This window comes from Acinonyx jubatus, chromosome A3 (genome assembly GCF_027475565.1).
Source record: "Acinonyx jubatus isolate Ajub_Pintada_27869175 chromosome A3, VMU_Ajub_asm_v1.0, whole genome shotgun sequence".
In the NCBI taxonomy this organism is placed as follows: domain Eukaryota; kingdom Metazoa; phylum Chordata; class Mammalia; order Carnivora; family Felidae; genus Acinonyx; species Acinonyx jubatus.
Genome location: NC_069388.1, coordinates 89954178 through 89967370, shown reverse-complemented (window position 1 = coordinate 89967370; position 13193 = coordinate 89954178). Strand labels below are relative to the sequence as shown.

The 13193-nt window shown below is 43.7% G+C and overlaps 1 long non-coding RNA gene across 2 annotated transcripts in view; it reads right to left on the bottom strand.

The window, feature by feature from the left end:
- Nucleotides 1–6354: 6354 nt before the first annotated feature.
- The window catches only part of LOC106973018 (uncharacterized), a 31405-nt gene continuing 24566 nt past the window's right edge, over nucleotides 6355–13193 (bottom strand). For both annotated transcript variants that reach the window (XR_003424692.2, XR_003424691.2), the window contains exon 5: nucleotides 6355–6595. This is a non-coding gene — a long non-coding RNA (uncharacterized LOC106973018). The remainder of the gene's footprint in view (nucleotides 6596–13193) is intronic.

Here is a 13193-nt window from a genome sequence, read left to right as displayed (position 1 = left end):
TAGCCAGTCACTGCCCACAAAAGGAAGGAGCTTTCGCCAAGTGATTTGGGGAAATTCCAGGTCCATTGATGAGTTCATCTGGGGGTAAAGATAGACTCATGGGGCTGTAACCAACATTTGTGGAGTTGTTTGGCTCCACTGATAAAATTATTCCTAGTATGAGGTGATCCCTTAGACTATTGCCATGAAACATTGCAAACCTATGCTTAACTACCTTTGCTCTGATTCTGTTTATCAAGCAAGTCTCTCATTCTTATCTGATATGAAACTATGCCTTCAGAGAGAGAAAGTGCTTGTCATAGAGATGTAAGTATTCTGGTATGCTGGCCAGCATAATTTTTTGTCTTATTATAATTTAATAACTAGCATTCGGTGTTGTCATAGAAGTCTCATAGATCTAGTTCATGTGAGTCTGACTAAAGATGAATCTGTTATGCTGAGCTGACGAATCTATTTCTGGTCTTCCAAGGCAGAGGGCAGACCCAGGGCCATGACAAATTCTCCAAAGCAAGCATATTACATATGAAGTCTTGTGGCATTTTTCTGCCTGGATAAAATACCTTGATATTACCTCAAAATCACACACACACACACAGACACACACACACACACACACACAGACACACACACACACACAGACACACACACACACACACACACACACACACACACCCTTTATTAGCTATCTATTTCTGGGTGAGAAATTACTCAAAAATTAGCAGCTTGCAACAACAAACATTTATTGTCTCACAGTTCTGTGGGTCAGGAATCCAGGGGTGGCTGAGCTGGGTGATTCTGACTCAGGGTCTCTCTTCAGGCTGTGATCAAGTTGTGGGCTTGGGCCACAGTCATCCCAAAGCTCACCTAAGACGAGATCCACTTTCAAGCTCTCTCACGTATCTGGTGGCAGGTCTTGGTGGCTGTTGGCTGGAGACATCAGTTGCCTACCACAAGGGCCTTTCCATAGGGCATAATCTGATGGCAGCTTCCCCGAGAGTGAGCTAGCAAGAGACAGAAAGCGAGTGGGGCAGAAGTCACAGTCTTTTTGTTATCTAATTTAGAAGTGACATCCCTTCATTATTGCTGTGTTCTACTCATTAGAAACAAGTCATTAGGTCCAGCTCACACTCAGGGAGAGAGGACCACAGGATCATAAATACTAGGAAGCAGGGATTATTGGAGGCCACCTTAGAAGTTACCCACCAGAGAGCCATTTTTGTATTCAAACGTGCATAAGTTTAATATTTGTCTTCTATAAGCAGCTCAGTATTGCCTCTCAACAGAGCCTGCTCCACTGGGTCATGGAATAGCAAACGTGGAGAAAGATACCACCCTGTCTTCTGTACATGTCCCGCAATTGTCCTTCCTTGTTGCCTCCTCTAACGTCTTCCCTTCATAGATATAATCACGCGTGGTAGTCAAATATTTAACAGTCTTACGGCAGGGGCATCACCCAGTCAGAATGGACCTGCCAATTCTTTCACATACCTGCTGCCCCTCTCAGCCTATTAGCAATCACTCTATAACAAAAGCTATGTAAACATATGACCTTGAAAAAATGTTTGGAAAAAGGATATACTCAGGCAGAGTGTCTTCTGCTTTCCAAATCTGAATTAGCTTTTCAGATTGTGCTGGGGCCAGGGGTAGCATGGGCAGCAGATTCTGGGCTATCTCAGCTCAACCAAAGAAAGCAATTCCATGGTTTATCTGTTCTGTGAACTAGACTTCCACAGTAAGATTATGTTTCCAAAAAAGGTAGCAAGGCTAAGCATGTTTGAATCCACTGAGTTGTACACATTAATTGATGCTGAGAGCTGAGACCTCCTGCATCAACAGAAACTGAACAGAAGAAAAGACTGCAAACTAACAACTTTACTGTGTGCTTCAGAAAACTGTTGTTCACGGAGTTACCTGGGTGGTTTGCTCTCTGGTCAAACAGCTGTCTTATCAAGAAGGCAGTTTGTTCACTGACCCAGTAAGTCACTTCTCAGGAGGATATTTTGCTCATAAAAGCGTGCCTTCAGACCCTCACCTTGCCATGTCCACTAATCCTAAACTACTATGCCAGCTAGTTTCCTGCCCTGGAAAACCCACCTTAAATCATGAGAGCTTAGACTCCAAAATTCTGTAAGTACCTTCGACCTACTTTCCCCTTTGACTCTATCAAGGTGGTGTTTCCCCTTGCTGCAATAAGTAATAATCAGCTTTGCTTGGTCAAGAGGTTTTTATGTTGGTCTCTGTGCAGAGTCAACAGTTGACCATCCATTCGTTCAGCAAATATTTAGTAAGCCCTACTAGGTGCCCGGCACTATTCTAGGTACTTATCACATATCAATAAGCCAAACAGGTAAGAAACTCCCTACCTCGTGGAACTTATACTCTAATGGGAATAAAGACAATAAACCAAACCTAAGTGTGGAAATATAACTCTATTATGCACTAGATTCTGATCAGTTCTCTGAAAGGAAACAAAGCAGGAAGGAACAGGCACAGTGGCACCTGCAGTGGTTCAATTTTTTAAAAAAAACCTTTTTTTACGTTTCTTTATTTTTGAGAGACAGACAGAGTGTGAGTGGGGAGGGGCAGAGAGAGAGGGAGGCAGAGAATCCAAAGCAGGCTCCAGGCTCTGAGCTGTCAGCACAGAGCTTGATGTGGGGCTCAAACCCACGAACCGTGAGATCATGACCTGAGCTGAAGTCGGATGCTTAACCAGCTGAGACACCCAGGTGCCCCTGCAGTGGTTCAATTTTAAGTGAGATGGTTTACAGTTCACCAAGAAGGTAAACATTGAACAAAGACCTGAAGGAGTTGAGGGAATGAGCCATGTGGCTATGTGGGTGTCTAGAAGAGGAGTTTCCCAGTGTTAGAAAACAGCAAACACAAGGGCCCTGAGTTGAGAGGGTCCCTGCTCTGGACAGTGCAGAGGGGAACAGCAAAGAGGCCAGCGTGCCTGAGTGGATAGAGTTCAGGAGACGAGGTCCGAGAGAGAATGGGAAACCAAATTCTGTCAGACCCTATAAACTTCTGTGAGGACTTTGGTTTTACTCTGCATGAAAAGGGCAGCTGCAGAGGCATCTGAGCAGAGGGACCTGTGTCTCACATTAGCAGGATCGGTCTGGCTGCAGCATAGAGAGACGGAGGCAGAGACAGACGGAGGATGGATGCAGGAAGGATGCAGGGTGGATGCAAGGGGACCAGTTAGGAAGCTACTGAAACAACTCAGATTCTGTGTCTCCCTCTCTCTGCTCCTGACCCACTCTCCCTCTGTCTCTTTCTCAAACTTAATCTATGCGAACATGGGGAGGGAAGTATGTTCTGAGGAGGAGGGGTTGCCTCCCCAGCAGATGAAAGCTGCTCCCCAGGTCTGCTGTCTTGTTTCCCAGGCAGGCAGAGAAGAGCTAGAGGTGCTCTGGAGAGAGTTCTGCAGAGAGGAAACAACCAAAGGAAGGTGTGGTGGCTTGGTGGCCCTGGGTCTCCTTGTCTCGTTGTCCCTAAGTCCCCCGATTTCAGTGTATGGAGTCCATTTTAAACTGTGGGTAAAGTAAATCAATAGAAATTAAATACAGACATTTGGAAGCTAGTGGAATCAGGTTTTGGGCCAAAAAGACAACATAGCTACCCATTCCCACACTAGACATCTAATTTGTTATCATTTGCTATCACTATTTCTCTGGACTGTGGTGCTTACTGGTACACAGGAGTTAACATCTGAACATCCTTTCCCTTCTGGTTCAAAACATTGTCTTTGATATTTACTTACTCGCATAACTATGCGAGTCATGCCTGGACTCTTGTTTTAATTTTTTTTCAGTTTATTGTTTTCAGTAACATACCAATTTGTTTCTTCTCTCTTTCTCTGTGTGTGTGTATGTGTGTGTTTAATTGTGGTAAAACATACAAAACACACATTTTACCATTTTTTAAAGTTTTTATTTTGAGACAGAGAGAGTGAGAGAGAGAGTGTGAGCAGGGAAGGGACAGAGAGTGAGGGAGAGAGAGAGAATCCCAAACAGGATCCACACTGTCAGGGCAGAGTCTGATGTGGGGCTCAATCCCACAAACTATGAGATCATGACCTGAATCAAAATCAAGAGTCTTATGCTTAACCGGCTGAGCCACCCACATGCCCCAAATTTTGCTATTTTAATTATTTTTATTTAGGGGTGCCTGGGTGGCTCAGCCGGTTAAGCATCCAACTCCAGTTCAGGTCGTGGTCTCACGGTTCATGGGTTTGAGTCCCACGACGGGCTCTGTGCTGACAGCTCAGAGCCTGGAACCTGCTTCGGATTCTGTGTCTCCCTCTCTCTGCTCCTCCCCCGCTCGCACTCTGTCTCTTTCTCAGAAATAATAAACTTTAAAAAATATGTTTATTTATTTAATTCTAGTAAGCTTTACACCCACTGTGGGTCTTGATTTCATGATCCTGAGGTCAAGAATCACATGTTCTACCAACCGAGCCAGCCACACGCCCCTAATTATTTTTAAGTGTACATTTAGTGACAATTCAATTGCAGTGTTGCACAGCCGTTACTACTATCCATCTCCAGAATATCATCCCCGACGGAAACTTTGTACCTATTAAACACTCAATCCCTGTCACTCTCTCCCAAGCCTCTGGCAACTTCTACTTTTTTCCATCTATTAATTTGTCTATCCTAGGCACCTTGTTTGCATGGAATCATACAATGTGTAGCCTTTGATGTCTGGCTTTTTTCCCTTAGCAAGATGTTTTCAAGGTTCATCCATGTTGTATGATCAGAATTTCATTCTTTTTAAGGGCTGAATAATATTCCCTCGCGTGTATGCTACATTTTGTATATCCATTCATCTGTTAATGGACATTTGGGCTATTTCCTCTTTTTGGTTATGGTGAATAGTGCTGCTACAAACATTGATGTAAAAGTATCTGAGTTCCTGCTCTCCATTCTTTCCGGGAGTGGAATTGTTACATCATATGATAATACTATGTTTCAATTTTTGAGGAACCTCCTTTTCACAAGGGCCACAACATTGTACATTCCCACCAACAATGTAGGAGGGTTTCTCTATATCCTCACTAACACTTGTTATTTTCTCTTTCTTTCATTTTTTTTTCTTTTTCTGAAAATAGTCATCCTAATAGGTGGAAGTGATAGCTCATTGAGGTTTTGATTTGTATTTCCCTAATGATTATGAGGTTGGGGATCTTTTCGTGTGCTCATTGGTCATTCGTATGTCTTCTTTAGAGAAATGTCTACTCAAGTTATTTGCTCATTTAAAAATTGGATTGGTTGTTTTGCTGTTGGGTTGTAGGAGTTCTTCCTATATGCTGGATATTAATCTTCTATCAGATATATATGTCTTGCAAATAGTTTCTCCCATTCTATAGGTTGGCTTTTTGCCATCTTGATGGTTCCTTTTGCTGCACCAAAGTTTTTAATTTTGAAGAAGTCCAATTGATTTTGTCTTTTGTTGACTATGCTTTTGGTGTCACATCCCACAAATCATTGTCAAATCCAGTATCATGATGGGTTTCTCCTATGTTTTCTTCTAAGAGTCTTATAGTTTTAGCTCTTAAGTGTAGGTCTTTAATCTATTTTGAGTAAAATTTCCTATGGAGTGTAAGGTAAGGGCCCAATTTCATTCTCTTGCATATGGATATCCAGTTTTCCCAGCACCATTTGTTGAAAAGACTGTCCCTTTCCCCTTGAAAACAAAGGTTCTGTTTGCTATGGGTCTTGTCACAGTTCTTACCAGCAAGTTCACATTCTTCTCCTAACTCTTGTCACACACACAGCCACCGCATACAAACTATCGTGGGGATGTTCTGCAGAATAGCATTACCAGCATAGAGAGGCAAGCTTGTGATTGGCTGTTGGGCAGTAACATGTTCGTGAGAAATGTCCAATCTTTAAGGACCAAAAAGTAATTCTCAACAGGATTCAGGGTACCTTGTTGATCTTTGGTATCCGAGGGGGGTAGAGCCCCCACTCCATCCTCTTAAGTCAGAGGAATGAAAAAAATTCCCTTCACCAGGAAAATGCAAATGAATTTGCTTCCACTGAAAAGATGCATTGCATATAAGATGATGGTTGTGGTGATATTTTTCCAATATGCTACTAATGTTAAGTGATTATTCTTTTAAAAATGTAAAATCGGACTCTCATACAAATATAAAACAAACGCTTGTGAAATGTTCTATGCAGCTCATTAACTAATGAGGAAACCAAGAGGATGTTATATAACCCATCCAGAGGGAACTCAACACTGTCCACGCTTATATTCAGATAAGCAGTGCTGATGTGAATTCGCAGATAGATGCCACAGGATGATCTCACATTCCTCCCAACCCTATTTGTTTTCCATGGACAAGAATTACTTGTATTACTATCCATTTTCTATAACTTTCAGAGTTGTAGAATACCACAAAGCAAGGAGGGCTGGAGGTAACACTGATGGGTGAGCTCATTTCAGTCTTTCCAATTTCCCTACAGAAGAAAAGTGTACTTGAACCTGTAGTACATGAGTTTGCATGGTGGGAGATTTCGCTTTTCCCGGAGCATGAAGCTTCCTATTTGACAGCTGCTACTTATCATGGATGATTTTCTTCTCTTTCCTTGGAATAAATAAGAGGAAGAGAATGGGAGCTAAATGGGTACAACTGGGTTTCTTTCTTTTCTTATTTTATTTGTCAGTTTTCCAATAAAATATTGGATGTTCCAATAAATGCCCTAACATGCTATAGCAACCTTACTCCATTGTTTGCTTTAAAAAGTATACATATACATATTTTTTTCTTAAAATATCTCTTTAATGTTTATTTATTTTTGAGAGAGAGACAGAGCACCAGCTGGGGAGGAGCAAAAAGGGAGACACAGAAGCCAAAGCAGGCTCCAGGATCTGAGCTGTCAGCACAGAGCCTGATGTGGGGCTTAAACCCATGAACCTTGAGATTATGACCTGAGCCAAAGGTGGTCACTTAACCACCTGAGCCACCCAGGCGCCCCTATCTATGCATTTTCAATTACAAAGTAAAAGCAAAGTTGATAACTCTCATACTCGTTCCTTTTACGTTTTCAGAAGAATATTTATCAAGCATCTCCTGTGTTTTAAGAACTATTACAGGCACTAGAGACCCACCAGTGAGCAAAATAAGGCCCCTGCCCTCCCTGAGCTTACATTCTTGTGGGGGCACACAGACAATAGGTGTAATATGACATCAGACAATAGTAAGTGCTCTGAAGGGTAAGAGAATGAAGTGGATAATGTGAGCAGAAAACGGAATGAAGTGAAGGAGGAGGCCACGTGAATACCTGAGAGAGGCTAGTAGCACAGGGACAAAAACTTATAGGGACATCAGTAGCCCAGCAAAATCATAGAGGTTCATATTCGTATACTAACAAACTTTACCTGCGCCCCCACCGTGTATCAGGCACTCTGCTGCGTGCTTACAGTACAAACCCTTGGGGAGGCCAGAATATTACTATCACTAAGGATTCCTCAAGAGGAAGGTGTATTTCTGTCAGCTGATTTCTTGTTTCCTCTACCTGCCCCCCCATCATACATGGTTTTCCAAAATCCAACTTCATTGATTGGCCCTTCTTCTAAAAAGCATTTCCTCTCACTTAGCCTCCACTGTATGCTCTCAGAGAACTTGGTGCATATTTGCATTAAAGCCCGCATTATGCTTGATTGTAATAATCTCTCTGTTGTCCGTCAGCCTTCCCCACTGGACAGCACACTCCCTAAAAGCAAGCTCATCACTGTATTCACCTCTGCACTTTTGAGGCCCAGCACAAAACCTGGAATATTCTGGCTCTTGATAAGTACAGGCAGAGGGGACAAAAGTAGTGAGAGTTTGTGGTCGGGGATGGGGGAGGGTCTCACTACTTTTTCATTTCTTCCTTCTAAATCTTCTGGAATAAGTCTATTTTGGCTTTACAAAGGAAAAGCAATCCACTTTATTTCTAAAACATGAATGCACAGACCATGGCTAGCTCTTACTTCCTTTAGACAGTTTTTCTGCATGACAGCGGAAAAGCAGCAATGGCCTCGAACGAAGCTAATCCAATGACAGAAAATGGTGACAGTAACTCACAGGAAACAATGATAACAATATTCTTATAATGGCTAGAAGATCATGTAATACATTTTATAAAGATTTTCATCCAAATGGCTGGGAGGGGTGGGGGGAGGGAAGTTTGCTTGCGAGCTATCTGAAAAACACTGCATTCTGAGGGCTCTGAAAAGCAAAGCTCCACAACATTGATGTTACACTGCCCTCTGGTGGATATGGCACCACACAGCAAGGCTGGAAGTTCTAGGTCCACTCCAGTGTTTCTAGAGCTTCCCTTCAGAAGTCTTGTCTTTTTACAATTGAATGGTACTCTCTGCAAATACCCCAGGACATAAGTTGGAGAAGAAACCCTCAAGCAAATATACCAGGTTCTGAAATTCCAGATAGTCCTTTGCTTAATAATCCTATTCTTATTACTAATATGCATAAAACAGTTGATTAAGCCTTCTCACAATATTGTAGGCTGTGTAAATTCTGAAATGATGAGACACCTGAGGCTTGCAGGAAAGCAATGACTGGTCAAAGGCCACACAACACATGTGTTGGATGTTTTACATAGTCACAAGTAAATACTGTGCACCTGCTGTGAGCCAGTCATAAAGATGGGCCTAGAGAAATAGTTTACTCTGAAAAAAGCATGACAGTACAGAATGGAGATTCCTGGGGTGGAGGCGTGCATCTCAGTTGCCATGGCGATCAGAAATGTGTTTTGTCCAGATTGGGGCAGTTGGGAAAGTTTCCCAGCAGAAAGGAGAATTGTGCTGAGCCCTGAAGATACAATGTATATAACCGAGGATGTCAAAAGACAAGTCAGAAGACTAGAGAAGGATATCCTTCCCTCCCTGACACATACACGAATAGGAGACTCCAGCTGGGAGATGGATGGATGTAGAATGCTCTGTACTACAGGCAGTGCTGGAGTCTTCACTATATTGGACAAGTTTTCTGGAAAGTTGAGTAACTGCTTTGGGCAATATAAATATATTTTAAAACCAGTAGCCAGTACTTTGAAAATGTGTTACAGATATCCTTATTACCAACATCAGATCTTTATAATATTCCCTCAGATTGTTCCTCCTCTTGGTCCTTCATCTTAGGAAATAGCAAACCAAACCTGACCCCCCTCCCAATGGAGTCCCTAATTATTCCTGTTTCCTATTTTAATAACACTTGGATTAAATGACAGATATTCTTTCAGAGCTTCGTTTCTTTTTCATTTGCCTCCCTCACCAAACTGAGATGTATGACATCAGGGAACAGGCCTGAGCTCTTGGGAAAACACTGCATACTCAGACTCGGAGTGGCAGAGCTCCACAGCACTGCTGGTTAGGCTGCCCTCTGGTGGACACGGCACCACACAGCAAGGCTGGAAGTTCTCGTTCGGAGAGGAGGATGGGGAGGTGGGTGCAGGGCATGAAGGGATTTGGAAGTCATAATGACTTCCTCTTTGGGAGGAAACTGAGGGGTGTTCAGAGATTTAAGGAAAAAGAATGACAAGGGTTTCATATCCCAGATGAGCACCGTCTCCCCCGGCAACAAAAAAACAAGAAAGAAAGAAAGACAAGATCAGGTTTGCACTTGAGAAAGGTCTTTGTCACTTCGGAGTCCAGAATGGGTTGCAGCTGCAGTTTAGGGAGATGATTTGATTGAGGTAGAGGCAGTGATCTCAGCAAGACATGCCAGTGCCCTGGGCTCAGGTGGCATCGGAGGGTAAATGAGAAGTGACAGTAGAAATGAGGACAAAGAATCAACAAGCCGCGCTGACAGGCAATGGGAGAAGCTCTGACTCCTTCCTGGGCAATTGGGTGGATGGTGGCATCATGTGCTGATAGGGGTTTGAGGTGGGGGGTGGGGAGCTGATTTGGGGGAACAGGCTCAGTATATGTTTTTGAACCATTGCCTTTGGGGTGCCTGTGTCACACGCAAGCAGAAAAGTCCTCTAGAAAGCTGGAGGTGGGGGGTGGGGGGGGTGGGGCCTGGAGCTCAGGAAAGAGGAGGCGGGGAGTGGGGCGGGGGAGGGACGGGGCTGCAAGAGCCACTGGAACCACGGAGACGAGACCACTCAGGAGGGGCTGGGATGTAAGACGGGAAGAGGGCCTAGGGCAGAGGTCTGGAGAACAGCAACTTCTAAGATTTATGTCGGTAAATGAGCCATCAAGGATCCAGAGAAGGAGCTGCCAGAGACAAAGAAACTTGGACGATGGGCAAGCTGATGGGAGAGAGGAAGTGGTAGGTAGGTCGAGTGCCAAAGGTCCTGAGATGTCTCCTGAGATGGAGCTGATAACTGGCTCTTGATGTAGTTCCAGAGAGTTGAGTGGTAACCTTAGTGAGCACTGTTTAGTAACAAGCCCCACCGCGGTTTTAAATTAATACTTTTTAGAAAGAGTGTGAGAGTCAAGGGATTGAAAACACTGAGGAGAGATGTTACAGAGTAACTTGCTGAGATACAGCTAATTAATCTTAGTGCTTCCTTTTCCCATCCCCACTGGAAGTCAAGCCTCCTTCCTGTGTCTAAAGCTGGGAGATGGCCTCCCCTCCTTCCAACCCCAGGGAAATCCAGAGCTTATGGTTTTAGGACCCTGAGGAGATCATGCTTCTTTCTCCCCGGGGAGACAAGGTTAGAGACAACTTTGGAGGAGTGGTTGAAGCCTCTGGATCTAGAGAGATTAGCACATTTAGCTGCTAATCTAAAGAAGGGGGCCGGCGTTTGGAGGAATGCACGGTGCATGGGCAGAATCCCTTGCCCACTCTTAGGCATATAGGAAGCTAGATGGGGAAATCACTGCAAGACGCCAGCTATTGGGGCACCTGGGTGGTTCAGTCCATTAAGTGTCAGTCCTTCCGACTTCATCTCAGATCATGATCTTGTGGTTCATCAGTTCGAGCCCTGAGTCGGCTCTGTGCTGACAGCTCAGAGCCTAGAGCCTACTTCAGATTCTGTGTCTCCCTCTCTCTCAGCCCCAACCCAGCGTGTTCTCTCTCTCTCTCTCTCTCTAAAAAATAAATAAATATTAAACAAAAACAACCCCCCCCCCAAAAAAAGGTGCCAACTATTGAAAGGAGTGGCTGCAGGGATCGGCTCCAGACTATCCAGAATTAGTTTTACTAGAAAACTGAATTTTGCTGAGATGCTTGAGAAATATGTTTTCTAATCTGAAAGGCAATAGTCATAAAATGTAATGACTTAGGCTCACATTTTCTGTCCTAGGTATTTGGGTATTTGTTTATAGAAACATATCAATGCATTTCAGTCAATTTTATTATTTTTTTAACATTTATTTATTTTTTTTTAATTTTTTTTCAACTTTTTTTATTTATTTTTGGGACAGAGAGAGACAGAGCATGAACGGAGGAGGGGCAGAGAGAGAGGGAGACACAGAATCGGAAACAGGCTCTAGGCTCCGAGCCATCAGCCTAGAGCCTGACGTGGGGCTCGAACTCACGGACCGCGAGATCGTGACCTGGCTGAAGTCGGATGCTTAACCGACTGCGCCACCCAGGCGCCCCATTAACATTTATTTTTGAGAGAGAGAGAGAGACTGGCAGAGAGTAAGGGAGACATAGAATTCATATCAGGCTCTAGGCTCTGAGCTGTCAGCACTGAGCCCAGTGTTCGGCTTGAACTCACCAATGGTGAGATCATGTCCTGAGCCGAAGTAGAATGCTTAATTGACTGAGCCACCCAGGCGCCCCTCAATCAGTGTTAACTAGAGAATCAAGGAAGGAAAGTAACAATTTGCTAGAGAAGGATCATTTCTAATTTTATAATAACGTCAATTGTTTTGCTATCACAAAAGCAATACATACTTGAAGGAAGTAGCATTTGATTTTACCCTACTTATAAGCAAATAAGTTAGCCTATTGCTGTTTCTTGGGTACTAGTAGAAAACACAAGACCACTGGCCAGGTGGCAAGGACTTTATTGCTCATGACAGGAAGCAGCATGAGCATGTTTGCAAAAATCTCTTTGCCCCCAGGTCCCACATGAGTGACACCATGGGACAAACGGGTGGTGCACATGCAGTGGGTTTGCTTTGTATCTGGGGAGCAGTGAACTTGGTAAGGGCTCTGCTTTTATAGCAAGCAGTAAACAAGCCTGTTCTTTTTCCTGGTGAGACACGACCTTATCCCTTAAAGCTGCTGACTGCAAACTCAACCTTGAATAAGAATCTGGGCAAAGAGCAGTCAGAGCTCTGCATTCCTGGCAGACCCAGTAAGACATGTAGGAGCTCCAGAGACCTGTGGAGGATTATCTCTCTCAATAGTACTTGTTATGGGAAAGGTGAAAAAATAAATAACAAATAAAATCTACCCCCACTTATGTTTCCCACCAACTTCATTGTGAATTTAGTTCTACATAATGGATCCAAAGTTGAGCAAGGTTCATGGGCAACCATTGGAGTCACACATCAAGTTTTGGCGATAATATTTTTGAAACTGTGATATAAATACTCTTGTTAGGGATAACTAAAACTCCTCATCATTCTTGTCCTTATGACTTGGGACTGGGATTACTCAGGAAGGGCCACTGAGGGGTCTCCACTTTCAAATCTCAAGGATGGTACTTCAGGTGCCCCAAAGATGGTGCTAATGTCCTCTGTCTCAAAACATGCTGGAAGTTTCCCCACAGAGCCTACGACTGTTCACTTCTAAGCCCTTGTCTTTCACCAGCAGGCTGCCAAACCTCAGCAAGTACCCCCAAAATGGCTTAGAATAAGCACTGATCTCCACAGCAGAACACCCACATTCACTTCTGGGCTCAGAAGACCCCTGCTCCTTGAGCCGTGTCACATTTCAGAACTCTTTCTGTTGCTCCACTTACATTCATTATTTACCCTTCATTCAGTTTATTAAATATATATTGAGATGCTACCAGGCTGGGAACTCTGCTAGGCACTGAGAGCTCACACTTCTGCCCTCAGGAAACCAAACCTGAGGAAATCTCAGGCAAGTATTTTTAAGCCACATATTCACTACTATGGAAGTCAACTATGCCATGTGACCTTTTCATCATAGATAAATAAGGTGCTGTATTGCCATTTAAAATTAAAGGTGCAACAAGCCTGGCAGTGTGCAAGTAGCCCAGACAGGGGCCATGCCACTCCACAGGGAGTCCTATGCCTGGGAGAGGGGAAGA